The sequence below is a fragment of the Carcharodon carcharias genome, chromosome 1 (assembly GCF_017639515.1).
Source record: "Carcharodon carcharias isolate sCarCar2 chromosome 1, sCarCar2.pri, whole genome shotgun sequence".
NCBI classification, from domain to species: domain Eukaryota; kingdom Metazoa; phylum Chordata; class Chondrichthyes; order Lamniformes; family Lamnidae; genus Carcharodon; species Carcharodon carcharias.
Genome location: NC_054467.1, coordinates 237,397,393 through 237,410,823, shown reverse-complemented (window position 1 = coordinate 237,410,823; position 13,431 = coordinate 237,397,393). Strand labels below are relative to the sequence as shown.

At 40.7% G+C, this 13,431-nt stretch overlaps 1 protein-coding gene across 3 annotated transcripts in view; it reads left to right on the top strand.

The window, feature by feature from the left end:
- Nucleotides 1-2,608: 2,608 nt before the first annotated feature.
- ptpra (protein tyrosine phosphatase receptor type A) overlaps nt 2,609-13,431 on the top strand; it is a 316,897-nt gene continuing 306,074 nt past the window's right edge. For all 3 annotated transcript variants that reach the window (XM_041187767.1, XM_041187775.1, XM_041187757.1), the window contains exon 1: nt 2,609-3,105. The gene's annotated coding sequence lies outside the window, so the exon portion shown is untranslated. The remainder of the gene's footprint in view (nt 3,106-13,431) is intronic.

Sequence of the window (13,431 nt, the reverse complement as noted above, 5' to 3'; positions counted from 1 at the left end):
GCCACTTCAAGTAGGTAGAATTTTTGGACTTCAAGTGGATAGAAACAATAGTTTTCCCTTTGATTAGCTTCTATTACTTTCAAGACTGTGGACCGATACATTTGTACAAAATCACCAAAGTGACCTTAGCAAAGTGACCAGGGCAGGTGGTGGTATTGTAGTAATATTACTGAAATAGTCATCCAGAGGCCTTGATTAATACTCTGGACATGGGTTTAAATCCCACCACTGTAGCTGGTGGAATTTAATTTCAAGTAACAAATCTGGAATTAAAAAGCTGGTCTTAATAATGGTGACCATGAAACCATTTTTTTTGTCATAAAAAGCTATCTGCTTCTTAAAGCCCTTAGGGAAGGAAATCTGTTGTCTTTCCCTGGTCTGGCCAACATGTGACGCCAGACCCACAGCAATGTGGTTGAATATTAAATGCTCTCTGAAATAGCTGAACAAGCCTTTCAGTTGTGTCAAACAGCTACAAAGTCTAAAAAAAAGGCCAGCACTCTGGGTGTACCTACACCACGTGGACTGCAGTGATTCAAGAAGGTGGCGACTACCATCTTCTCAAGGGCAATTAGGGATGGACAATAAATGCTAGCCTAGCCAGTGACGCTCACATCCCATGAATGAAAAACTAAAAAAACATTTCAGCATTTAGTGCAGTTGGTGCATGCAATACAGGATGAAGTCCATACAAACAACAGAACAAAACCTTGCTGGATTATGTACCTGTGAAGTGGAGCAAAGGCAAATAGCAATGCTTGAAAATTTTCCAATGTGACCTCATTTTTACTCACCACCACCACCTTATCAGTTACAATTAGGGATGGGGACCAAATGCTGGCATTGGCAGTGATGCCCACATCCCATGAACAAATATATAAAAAAACTCTTGAAAATTAACATGGTCCCAGATGACAGCAAAAACAAAACAGCAATAAAGCAGCATAGTGACATTCAGTATATATTTATTAATTTTTTACATATTATAGATCAACATATACATCACAAGTGTTAAAATCTGTGATAAAAGCAAAATACTGCGGATGCTGGAAACCTGAAATAAAAACAGAAAATGTTGGAACAACTCAGCAGGTCTGACAGCATCTGTGGAGAGAGAAACAGAGTTAACGTTTCAAATCAGAATAACTCATCTTCAGAGCTAAAGAGAAGTAGAAAGTGATGGAATTTATACTGTTTAAGGGGGGTGAAGTAGGATAGAAGGTAAGCAATAGATGGGGGCTAAGGAGAGATTGACAAAGATGTCACGGACACTCGGCAAAAGGAATTTTAAGGGCTGAAGAAGGTGCTGATAGTGGCATAAAGGTAAGAAAGCAGAATGTATGATAGCAGAACAAGGGTCAGCTCTGTGAAAGAACAACATAGAAACAAGTGACAGATGGCCCTTTTGGGGGTGGGGTAGGGGGCGGTGGTTGGGGAAGAAGGATAAAAAAGGGGATAAAACAACGAATAAATGAATAAAAATAAAAACATGAAAAATAAAAAATACATTTTTAAAATGGATAAAAAGGAGTGATGGAGGAGTTCATGGTCTGAAGTGCAGAGTTCAAAGACTTGTCACTTGTTTCTATCTTGTTCTTTTATTTATGAAAATCTGTGCTTTCAACGTACTTTGTAAAAATGTTATTTTGTGTGCTCAAGTAGGTTTCAGCCTAGTGCCAGAAGACTCTGAAGATCCTCTTCCCAGCGCCCCATCACGCACATTGTAAACACCATCACACTCACTGACACACACGCCACTCTTGCCAACCCTCTTCCCTCCAACTCTCTCACTCAGTAGCCCCGCTTCCCAAACACTTGGGCAACCCCCCTCCTCCTCCTCCTCCTCCTCCCCTCTCCCTCACTCACTCTGCAGCCCCCTCATCCCAATCTTCCTTCCCTCCCATTTACTCGGCAGCCTGGCCGATCCAGCAGCCTTACAGCAACAGCGAGCTGGAGTTCAGTGATTGCGTCCTGGACATCCCAGACTTCAGGCATCGAGATCGAGGTCGAGATCATCAACAACAATGGAGAGGTGGAGGTTGGAAAATTATTTCCAAGGGCGGATTTCCATTACTTGAAAAGTTAGAAATCTGCCAAACGGCAAAAAAATTTCTCATCCCTATTTCAGGTCAACGACCTTTCATCAGGAACGAATCTTCTCCTTTACATGGTTACGCTCCCAGCATAGTCACAGAATTACAGACGCTCGCAGCCCCGGAGAAGTCTATTTGGCCCATCGTGCCGATGCTGGCTCTTTGAAGGAGCAGTTTTGGTCCGTCCCACATCTCTTTTTGTTTTGTCCTTAACCCTGTATGTCTCCCATCCTCAGGCACCCAGTCCAAGTCCCTTTTAAAGCTCATTGATGGAATCAGTTCCCACCACTTTTCCAGGTGGGGATGGGAGGGGAAGAGGCGGAATCTCCTCTTCTTGGCACATTGAGTCATCTCAATTCAATCCTTGTGACTTGAAAGTATCTTGGAGAGTGGAAGTGGGAGGAGGGGGGGAGGAAAGAAGAGAGAAAAAAAATTCCTGCAGTGAATTGGAGCATCCTGACGGTGGCGTTTAAAATTAGAGGGAGGGAAAGAAAGAGAGAGAGGAGGGGGGGGGGGGGGAAGGAGGAAAAAAAAAGGACACCTCAGTAGAAATAAAAGAGACTTTTTTTTGAAAAGAAAGCAAGCGTTTTGCCGTCTCTCTCTCTCTCTCTATTTCTCTGTTTGCCACCTCCTCTGGAGGTTTTGTGAAATCAGTGGGAGGGAAGAGGAGGTTCAGGCAACATGGCGGAGCGGTAGCGCGGGGAGGGAGAGGAGCGCGAGGCGCGGCGGTTGGTCCGGGAGGGAGAGGAGCCGTTGGGGAGGCCGGAGCGCGAGGCGGTCGGTCGGTCCGATCGATCCCGGATCAGGGGAGGGAGAGGAAAGAAAGAAGGAGCCCTTCCGCTGAGGGAGGGAGGGAGAAGCAAGCCATCTCCTAGGAGAATCTCCCGACCCACCGACTGAATAAGGAGGAGGGAAGAAGAAGACACCGAGTGAAGAGGTGGACGCAGGTTTTTTTTTAAAAACAATATAAACATCGCTCCACATCCTCTTCCCTTTCCTCTGCATTTTCTCGGTGAGTGGGTAAACATTTTTTTTTCTCCATCTCTGTGTCAATGTTGAAAATCAAAGCACTCGATTTCAGTGCGGGTTTTACTGTGCGTGTCCAGGTTTTATTTCTCACCGGTAGCTCTTAGTTTGGCTGTAATTGCGGCGCCTTGTTTCCTTTGCTTATAAATTGTTGATGGAATATTTTCCCCCTTTTTTTTAGTGAGAGGAAAATCCACGATTTTTGTGGACGGGCGTGGCGTGTATGAGCAAGAGGAGGAGATTTTTTTAAAAATATATATATTTTGCATCCTGCCACTGACAGGGCCTCTGGATGGCTTGCGGAGTATTCCAGGCCCAAAGGCCAGGTGAGCCTTTGGGAATTGTTGCAGGAGCCAAATGTCAGTCAAACTATCTTTTTAAAAATACATTATAATGTTTTCCCGAATTGCCCTGCGTAACCTCAACCAGCTTCTTCTGCACGAACCTAAGTCCCCTTCCGATAATGTTAACACATTTTTACTTATATATAAAAAAAATCCTTATGTTCTAATCGGAGAAGTTAGATTTTTTTTATATCGGCTTTCCATTGCCAGTCCCCAACCCCAGGCAAATCTCATACGTTTTTTCCACCCCCCCCCCCCCAATCCGATTCATTTAATTTTGCTTTCCTCTTCCCCGCCTCCAATTACTTCCAAACATTTATTTTAATGAGTTTCACAAGTCCTAAGATGCTGTTGTTGGCAGCTACGTTATACCGTGTGCAATCCTGCCTCAGTTAACTACTTTTTTAAAAAAAAGCCACCTCCAGAACCAAGATTTTATGGTTAGGTGTTGAGTTCACAACAACCTTCTGAAAGATTTCCAGTAGGATCATTTTATGTCCTAACATCATTTTAAACATAACTTTATGTTGACCCAGATATTGAAACTTTAACCACAGACCCACATGCAAGTCAGTGAGCTGCTTCTTTTCAGATACGGTATGGAGGCAAGTTTTGCTGTTCATTCTAGCCATTGAAGCCTTGATTAGTTTGCCTTAATTGACCATAATTGTCTTCTCATAATATCGCCAGATGATAAATGCATCACTTTATGCCAGGGATGTGTTGCAAGTAAATAACCCACTGATCGATTCAAATGGCATCGTGTAATCCACAAGAGTGGTTCCAGTGTTCTTTGCTCTGAATTCTTGTTCGCTATCTTGAAATATGCAATTGTGTGTATAAATGTGGTCTTTGTGGGAACAAAATGAAAAAACACATAATGGAACATGTTTGTAAATATACTGGGTAACTAATGTTGTGATTCAAAATATGAACTATTTGATCCCAGAATATTATTTTTCCTCAAAATTAAGTGATCTAATCATCCATTTTGAAATTTGCAACAAGGTCTTGGTTACAAAGTAACAGTAGACTTGCAGACCCAAGCTAATCTAGTGAATAAATTACTAACCCTTAACTTTCAACACTATGCGCAGGACCTTTTTTTTGCAGAAAGGATAAAACAATTCTGGAATAAATTATTGGAGAAGAATATAAAAGTGAATATTATGAATGGATTTATTTCAGATCGGGAAAGTAGGAATATGAATGGATTTATTTCAGATCGGGAAAGTAGGAATATGAATGGATTTATTTCAGATCGGGAAAGTAGGAATTTGGGAAATTCCCAAGAGGAGGTCGAGGTCTGTCCCAAGAGGGTGTGGTCTGTCAGAAAATGAGTTTGAATTTTTTCCTTGCTCTTGTAAAGTTTAATTTGGACATAACATTTGCATTTTGCAGTGGAGTACTATATTGGGATAAGGTGGACACTTCTAGTTTATTTTGAAAAATAATGGCTATAAACATAGTATCTGTAATTATATTGAAAGATTATGGTGTTATCATTTAAAACCATCATGTGATTTTCTTTTTTCTAAATAAAAGATGTTTGTTTTTTTGGTGTCTCCAGATCTCATACTTTCTGGCCAGTTGTTGTTTTGAAGTCAGCTGCTAGATAGACTTGCTGCAACAAACTTACTTGCTTTTTATTTAAATTGCTACCACGTGAGGAAGCTTAATGGGCAAGAGGGGGATGTCATCTCACTTTGAGAGTGCAATGCAACTTTTTGTTTTCTTTGTGTGATCATTGAGGCAATGATGAGATAAACAAATTGGCCATACTGATGGAGGTGAAGGAGAATAATTTGAGGATTTCTGCTTCTAAACATTATTGGAGACTTAGATTAAAAAGTATGTGTGTGTGGAGATTGGATTGGACTAGTCTTTGCATGGCTTTTTCTCTTTTCCTCAATCTCCACCACAGTTCACCCAACTGTGTGATGACAAAAGTTATACAATAACTGAAAGTCTATTCCTGACATTGACTATTCATCTTGTGGAAAAGAATTTCCAGGACTGTGTTCCAACATTATCATTTGCTAGTTTGAATTCATGTCCCCTTGTTCTATTCTTGCAATATACCTTTATATCTTAAAAAGCTCACCCCTCAAATCCAAGGTTTCTCCAGTGTTTTCTTGTAACTTGGACTTTTATTTTTATGCAGGTGTTTTGATCTGGAGTGCACTGCCTGAAGGGTGGTGGAAGCAGATTCATTAGCTTTCAAAAAGGAATTGCATAACCACTGAAAGGGAACAAAATTGTCAGGCTATTGGGAAAGAGCAGCGGAGTGGGACTAAAGGAATAGTTCTTTGAAGGAGTTGGCACAGACATGTTGAGATGAATGATATTCTCCTGTGCTACATCATTGTCAAATCATAACTATAGGATCATGCAATTTGGATAAGCGTTTGGGTCTTTGCACTTCCTCCTTGCTTGAATGGTTTGCTTATGTAATTTTGACCACAACTTTAAACAGTATTGAAGATGCGGTCTGACCAGGATCCTGCACAGTTTGGTCGCAGCTTCCTCTTCGTGATTTCTACCTATTCGTCTTAGTTTAGTAATCTCTTGGCTTAGTTAATTATTACTTGACATTGTTTGGGTGTGTTTAGCACTGAGCCCACTAAAACTCCTAGATATCCTTTTGGATTTCTATTTACCTAATTCTCACCATTTGTGGGACAGGCTTATATTTTTTTTATCTCCCTTGAATTGTAATTCACATTTGTGGTAAATTTTACCTATTGTTACGCTGCCTACTTGCATATTTGTACAAGTCATTCTCTAATTTCTAACCTCTTGAGTTGATTCCCATTCTAGTTTGATATCATCTTCAAACTTGATCAATTTCATTGAATATCAAAGTCCAAGTCATTTATGTAAATTGGGAAATGTAGTTGCAACACCTAAGCACTAGAGCACCCCACTTACTAGGTCCTTCATTGATCCCCCAACCTGATATTCAAAAAAATGAGTCAGCTTTGTGTACCTTTAAACTACTTTCTATTCCACTCCCAGGGTTCACTTTTAATCCCTACAATTTTTAGTTTAACTAATGGCATTCAGGTGGAACTTGATTTTGGATGTTTAGATATACCATGTGTTTCACTTCAGCTGTTACTTCCTCAGAGGCTGAGGGGGGAAATGGTTGATGGGGTTGGTCAAACAGGATCGTGCTGACTGGGGTGTTTTTGTACAGATAATCTTCAGGTTAGTTCTGGCTTTTGTAGAAGTTGTGTTACGTAGTTGTGTGAGAGATGCAACATTTTTAGTTATTGTGCTGTAGGCTTGAGGTATTATTTGAAGAGAGCATTTGGAATATTCTAATGTAGTGTATGGTATAGTGGGATGTGCTTTTCGGACTGAGTGCAATTTATTTTTGTGTGATTCTGTTTGATAATAGATATAGGGAGTGGAAGTTAAGTTTTAAATAGTCTTTTGCTTGAATGTAGTAGCGAATTTGAAAAATGTCATTGTACTATAGCTCAGTACGAAGAAAGAAATTGCCTTTGCATGACACCTTATCAGGTGCCTTAAGACTTCTTAGTGTTTCACAACTGAGGGTCTACATTTTAAGTACAGTCTCAGTTGTAATATAGCCAAGTGAGATAGCCAATGTCTGCACAGCAAGGTCCCAAAAATTGGAAATGAGATGAATTGCCAGTTAAAACTGGTACTACACTGTATTCTGAGCTGAGTTTTGTTTGTTGCAGTACTTATTATAAAATGTATAGACTAATTTTGACAAACTCCTGAGAATAGTTTTAAGATACACTATGTGGCTAGCCTAGAATTTTAAAAATGTTATTTCTTGTTTTGCTGAAAATTAAATGAGGGACCAAGGTTGAAAAGAAGTGAAGAGGTCATAAATCAAGTATTAGTGATTTAGGTAATGTTAAGTGATGCTTTTAAAACTGAGTAGATTGTAGGAGCGTGTGGGGAAAATGTTAAACAAATCGCAGTTAAACTTAGGTAATTGAGACCCCGGGTGTAAATTTTGAATTTATCAGATGAATCAGAGAATATTCCGTGTAAGGAATTGTCCGCAACTTTTTACTTGCTGCTTTTAAAGCTCTTCATAACATATTGTACATTGTAAGGTTCTGTAGCTTTGTAGGTCACTTTGTTACTAAAGTTGAAAGGACCTTGATCCATTTGGATCTTGATAGATCTGTAGCACTGATCAAGAATCTGGCTATTAAGATTGGGAATGCCCTTTAGCATTGGTGATGGAAACTAAATCTAATTCAATTTAGTTGGCAGTTTTTTCCCCAGCACTAAACTGGTAGCTTCAAGTAATGTGCAGTGGAGTGTTAGGACAGAGGTTCATCATGATCTCCACAATTTGAAGGCTGTGACCTCAGCTATTTGTGTAAAAAGTGAGTAGAAGTTCACGCTCATTCCCATAGGGAAGAATGAGAATACTTGCATTACTTTCTGAAGTGGGTTTGGCATGAAACCTTTAATTGCCAGCCAGTTAACCGAGCCTTGTTGACATGCAAAACTTGGACACAAGAACAGAAGTAACTTTATTGTTCAGTAAATAATAGGACAGTGGTGAAGATGCAAGAGTAAAAACATTAATTGAATTGTTGAACAAAATGATGAGGAAGAGCATGTAAGTAATGTGAGAATAGAATTTGAGGTTATAGGCCTCACTAATAACTAGTGCAACTTGTTTGCACAGGGCTTTATTGAGCAGCTGATGTTTTTCAGGTTTGTAGAATTCATTTGGAGATGCACTTCGCTACTGATTTGAAGCTGAAATAATAAATGTGCTACAAAGCTAATTGATGAATAATATGCTGGAAAAATTTTGCTTAATTCTGTATAAGTAAGTTAGAAAAACTCCTGAAAACGTATCTTTTAGAAATTGCTTTTGGCAGTGTGATCTTAATTTTACATTATATTTAGGTAATTGCAGAATTGAAAGTATTAAGTGTAAAATATTTAGTAATACAATATCGACAAATGTCTTTAAAGTCATCAGTATATTCAAAAAGACAGATTTATCGTTTCCACCATGGTGCATACTCATTTCAAATTGGGACAATAGTTAATGCATAGTTGGCATATGACATCAGATAAGGCAGAGGCAGCAGCTAATTGAGCATTAAAACTGCTGCAGTTGATTCGGCTGCTTAATTTCTAATATTAGAAAAATGTATGCACTATTGAGAATTTTGCTATATGGAACTATCTACTATGAATCATCACTTATTCCTTTGGGAACTCCAAGAACACAGTATTTTTTACTCTGGAATCAAATTGATATCCAGGCATGATTTAAAAATCTGAAGCTTTTTGTTTAATAAATCTGTATCTTTATAATCTGATCATTTCCTAACATTTTCATTGTAGTCAAAACTCAAATCAAAACAATAGGCTGTCTCATCATTTTTTAAATTTGCATCATAAATCTGTCTTTTAAAAGAAACCTGCAAATTTGGTAAATCTGAATCCTTAATACTGTTAGAAGATAGAACTGGCAACTGAATCATGCAAATGCATGGTATTTAAGTATTAGGATGTTTAAAAGGCCTTGAGTTAGAATTGAAGTACATACAGCTAGAAATTTCTCTTGCTTTATATTTATTCTGTGGATAGTCTTCATAGGTACATGATTACCATGAAATAATATAAGTCATTAAGAAATTTCTAGTCACTAGTCCCTTTTAGGATTGTGCACCAAAAATATGTTGGTTTCCTGGTAGCATTTGATGGTAACAATATTTTTTCTGAATTTTAATATTTTTCAATTGGTTGCTGGCTTAATCAATATGTAGACTTCAGGAGTTGCATTTTTGCTTATGTTGTCAAGAAAATTTGATCCCTGCACAGAAGCCCCAGTTTGGTAACTTTTTGCCTCTTATTTTAGGGCTGCTCCAATCAACATCTGAAGTAAGTTTTCAAGCAGCTCATGCACCTTGAACCATCACGCTTAGTCGTTTCTCTTCATGGATGCTGGCTGACCTGTGTACTGCTGTTTTGCTATTGTTTTAGTATTATGAGAAAGAAGAAACAAATAATTTGCATCTTAATCCACTGTTGTTCCAATTAAAGTGGAATTGGTCGAGCAGTCATTTCATATGTTGGTTAGGAAAGTATAAACCTGGTAATGCAGGAAACTGTGAAAGTAACAAACACAAAGATGTATGTGGTTACTGTGACTTCAGGGCTGTATCACACATGAGAGGTTTGGGCATCACTTAAGTGTGAGCAAGATTCAATTTATAATGTTCTAATTCTAATTGAATTGCAGCCTCAATTACAATTCCAAATGCTTTCCTGTTTTGTATTCTGACTTTAAGAGCTGTGGTACTTGCTAGGTGCATTTTTATTGAGGATTAGATTCCTTTTAACATAGCTAAGGAAAGCAGTTGATAAAAGTAACATTGGCATTTGTTTTCTGCCAAAAAAGAAATGTTGAGTGTCCTTTGAACTTTTGTAAATTCAGGGCAGTTGGTTTCTGGTCACATGCATAGAAACTGTTGGCTCTGATTTGCTTGATGACAACCTTCTGCCTCGTAAGATAATGGTTTGGACCACAGTGGCCAACTCGGTTAAACATTGCCAGGTGTGGCTCAGGAACCCCACTCTGGGATGACAACTTCTGCCTCATTTGCTGCAAAGGAAGACAGTGGCCTGAAAAGGTGCACAGTTCATCAACCTCTGTTTTCTCTGGGCTGCCTTCTCGGCCAGCTGGGGAGGCGTTTGCGTAGTGGTATTGCCTCTGGACTAGTAATCCAGAGACCCAGGGTAATGCTCTTGGGACCTGGGTTCGAATCCTACCATGGCAGATGGTGAAATTTGAATTGAATAAAAATTTGCTATTAAAAGTCTCATGATGACCATGAAAACATTGTCGCTTGTTGTAAAAAGTCATCTGGTTCACTAATGTCCTCAAGGGAAGGAAATCTGCCATCCTTACTTGGTCTGGCATACATGTTACTACAGACCTAAAGCACTGTGGTTCACTCTTAACCGCCCTCTGGCTTGCGAGGCCACTTCAATCAGTTTTATTAATCTGTTAAAACGTCAAAAAGGATTGGAATCGGATGGGCCACCTGGCATCAACCTAGGCATGGCAAATTCAGCCCTGTCGTCCAGCAGATTCCTCTCCTAACATCTGGGGGCCAGTGCCAAAATTGGGAGAGCTGTCTCACAGACTAGCCAAGCAACAGCCTGACATAGTCATACTCATGGAAAGACACCTTACGGACAATGTCCCAGACACCACTATCATAATCCCTGGGTATGTCCTGTCCCACCAGCAGGACAGACAGCAGAGGTGGCGGCACAGTATTACAGTCAGGAGGGTGTTGCCCTGGGAGTCCTCAATGTTGACTCAGGACCTCTTGAAGTCTCATGGCATCAGGTCAAACATGGGCAAGGAAACCACATGCTGATTATTGCATACACCCTCCCTCAGCTGATGAGTTAGTACTCCTCCATGTTGAACACCACTTGGAGGAATCACTAAGGGCGGCAAGGGTGCAGAATGTCCATCAAGAGTGGCTCGGTAGCACCACGACTGACCGAGTTGGTCAAGTCCTGAAGGGCATGGCTGCTAGACTGGGTCTACAGCATGTGGTGAGGGAACCAACAAGAGTAACTTCATTGGGCAACCATGAGGTGCTGTGGGCCACCAGCACCAACAGAATTCTACCCGACCACAATCTTTAACCTCATGGCCTGGCATATCCCCCACTCTACCATTACCATCAAGCCAGGAGATTAACCCTGGTTCAATAAGAGCGCACGAGGGCTTGCCTAAAAATAAGCTGTCTACCTGATGAAGCTACAACACTGGACTATTTCTGTGCCAAACAGCATACGCTTCAGCCAGAAGTACTGAGTGGACAATCCATCTCTGTCTCCTTTGGAGGACCCCAGCATCACAGATACCAGTCTTTGGCCAATTCAATCCACTCTACACGATATCAAGAAACGGCTGAAGGCACTGAATATTGCAAAGGCTATGGGCCCTGACAGCATTCTGACAATAGCACTGAAGACTTGTGCTCCAGGACTTGCCGCGCCCCTATCCAAGATATTCCAGTACTGCAACAACACTGGCATCTACCCGGCAATGTGGAAAATTTCCCAGGTATGCCCCATACACAAAAGCAGGACAAATCCAATCCAGACATTCAATCTATTCTTGATCATCAGTAAAGTGATGGAAGGGGTCACCAGCAGCACTATCAAGCGGCACTTGCTTAGCAATAACCTGCTCGCTGATGCCTAGTTTGTGTTCTGCCAGGGCCACTCAGCTTCTGACCTCATTACAGCCTTGGTTCAAACATGGACAAAATAACTGAACTTCAGAGGTGAGGTGAGAATGACTGCCCTTGACATCAAGGCCACATTTGACTGAGTGTGGCATCAAGGAGCCCTAGCAAAACTGGAGTCAATGGGAATCGGGGAAAACTCTCCACTGGTTGGAGTCATACCTAGCATGAAGGAAGATTTTTTTTGTTGTTGGAGGTCAATCATCTCAGTTCCAGGACATCACTGCAGGAGTCCCTCAAGGTAGTGTCCTAGTCCCAAACCAACTTCAGCTGCTTCATCAATGACCTTCTTTCCATCATAAGGTCAGAAGTGGGGATGTTTGCTGCTGATCGCACAATTGTCAGCATTTGAGACTCCTCAGATACTGAAGCAGTCCATGTCCAAATGCAGCAAAGACCTGGACAATATCCAGGCTTGGGCTGACAAGTGGCAAGTAACATTCACGCCACACAAGTTCCAGGCAATGACCATCTCAACAAGAGAGAATCTAACCATCGCCCCATGACATTCAATGGCATTATCATCGCTGAATCCCTCACTATCAATATATGGGGGGGAGGTTACCATTGATCAGAAGCTGAACTGGACTAGCCATATAAATACTGTGGCTACAAGAGCAGATCAGAGTCTAGCAATCCAGTGGCGAGTACCTCCCCTCCGAGAAACTAAATATTCTGATGGTCGTTGCTAGCCAATGCATTGAAACAAACCTAGGAAATTAACCTGGTAGTTTTGGTTTGTGGTTACTGCTCTGCTGGAAAATTTTTGAAGTTACTTGAGAGAAATTTCGAGCATTATTAATTGTCATGAGATGTGTTCTCTGTTTTCAGTTATGCACATATTTCTCTCCCTTGCATAAACTGGTTATACCTGTCAAATGTAAGTTTGAAACGATTAACCAAAGTTCTTAAGAATGAGCATTTCTAATACAGCCAAGTTAATCATTTAATGGCTTTGAATATGTGTGGGTTTCCCTGTCTGAGGCTTAAAGATTGATTTATACAACTTGAAGACACTGATCAATTTATTCTTATTATTTGTTCTCAGGGCGTAGGTATATCTGACTAGGCTAGCATTTGTTGCCCATCCCCAATGCCTTTGAGAAGGTGGTGATTTGCTGCCTTGAACCGCTGCCGTCCATGTGATGCAGGTACACTGCAGTACTGTTAGGAAAGGAGTTCCAGGTATTTGACCCAGTGCCTGTGAAGGAATGGCGATATAATTCCAAGTCAGGATGGTTTCTCACTTGGGGGAGAACTTAGATTGTTTTCTCATGTATCTCAAGGAGCTGAATGGCCTATTCCTGCACCTAATTCGTATATTCCTATTTACTCCCTTTGTCCTTTTTGAGGTGGTGGAGATCATGGGTTTGGAAGATGCTGGTGAGGGGGCCTTGCTGAATTGCTGCAGTATATCTTGCTGCTCCTGTGCATTGGTGGAGGGAGTGAATGGCACTGCATCTACAAACAATCAACTTTGTTCTAGATGATGTGAAGCTTGAGTATTATTGGAGCGACACTCCTCCAGGCAAGTGTAGAATATTCCATTTCATTCCTGACTTGTGTCTCATAGATGATGGATTGACTTTGGGAAGTCAGGAGGTGAGTTACTTGCTGCAGAATTCCTAGGCTCTAACCTCTTGTCGCCGAAGTATATGGCTGGCCCACTTCAGC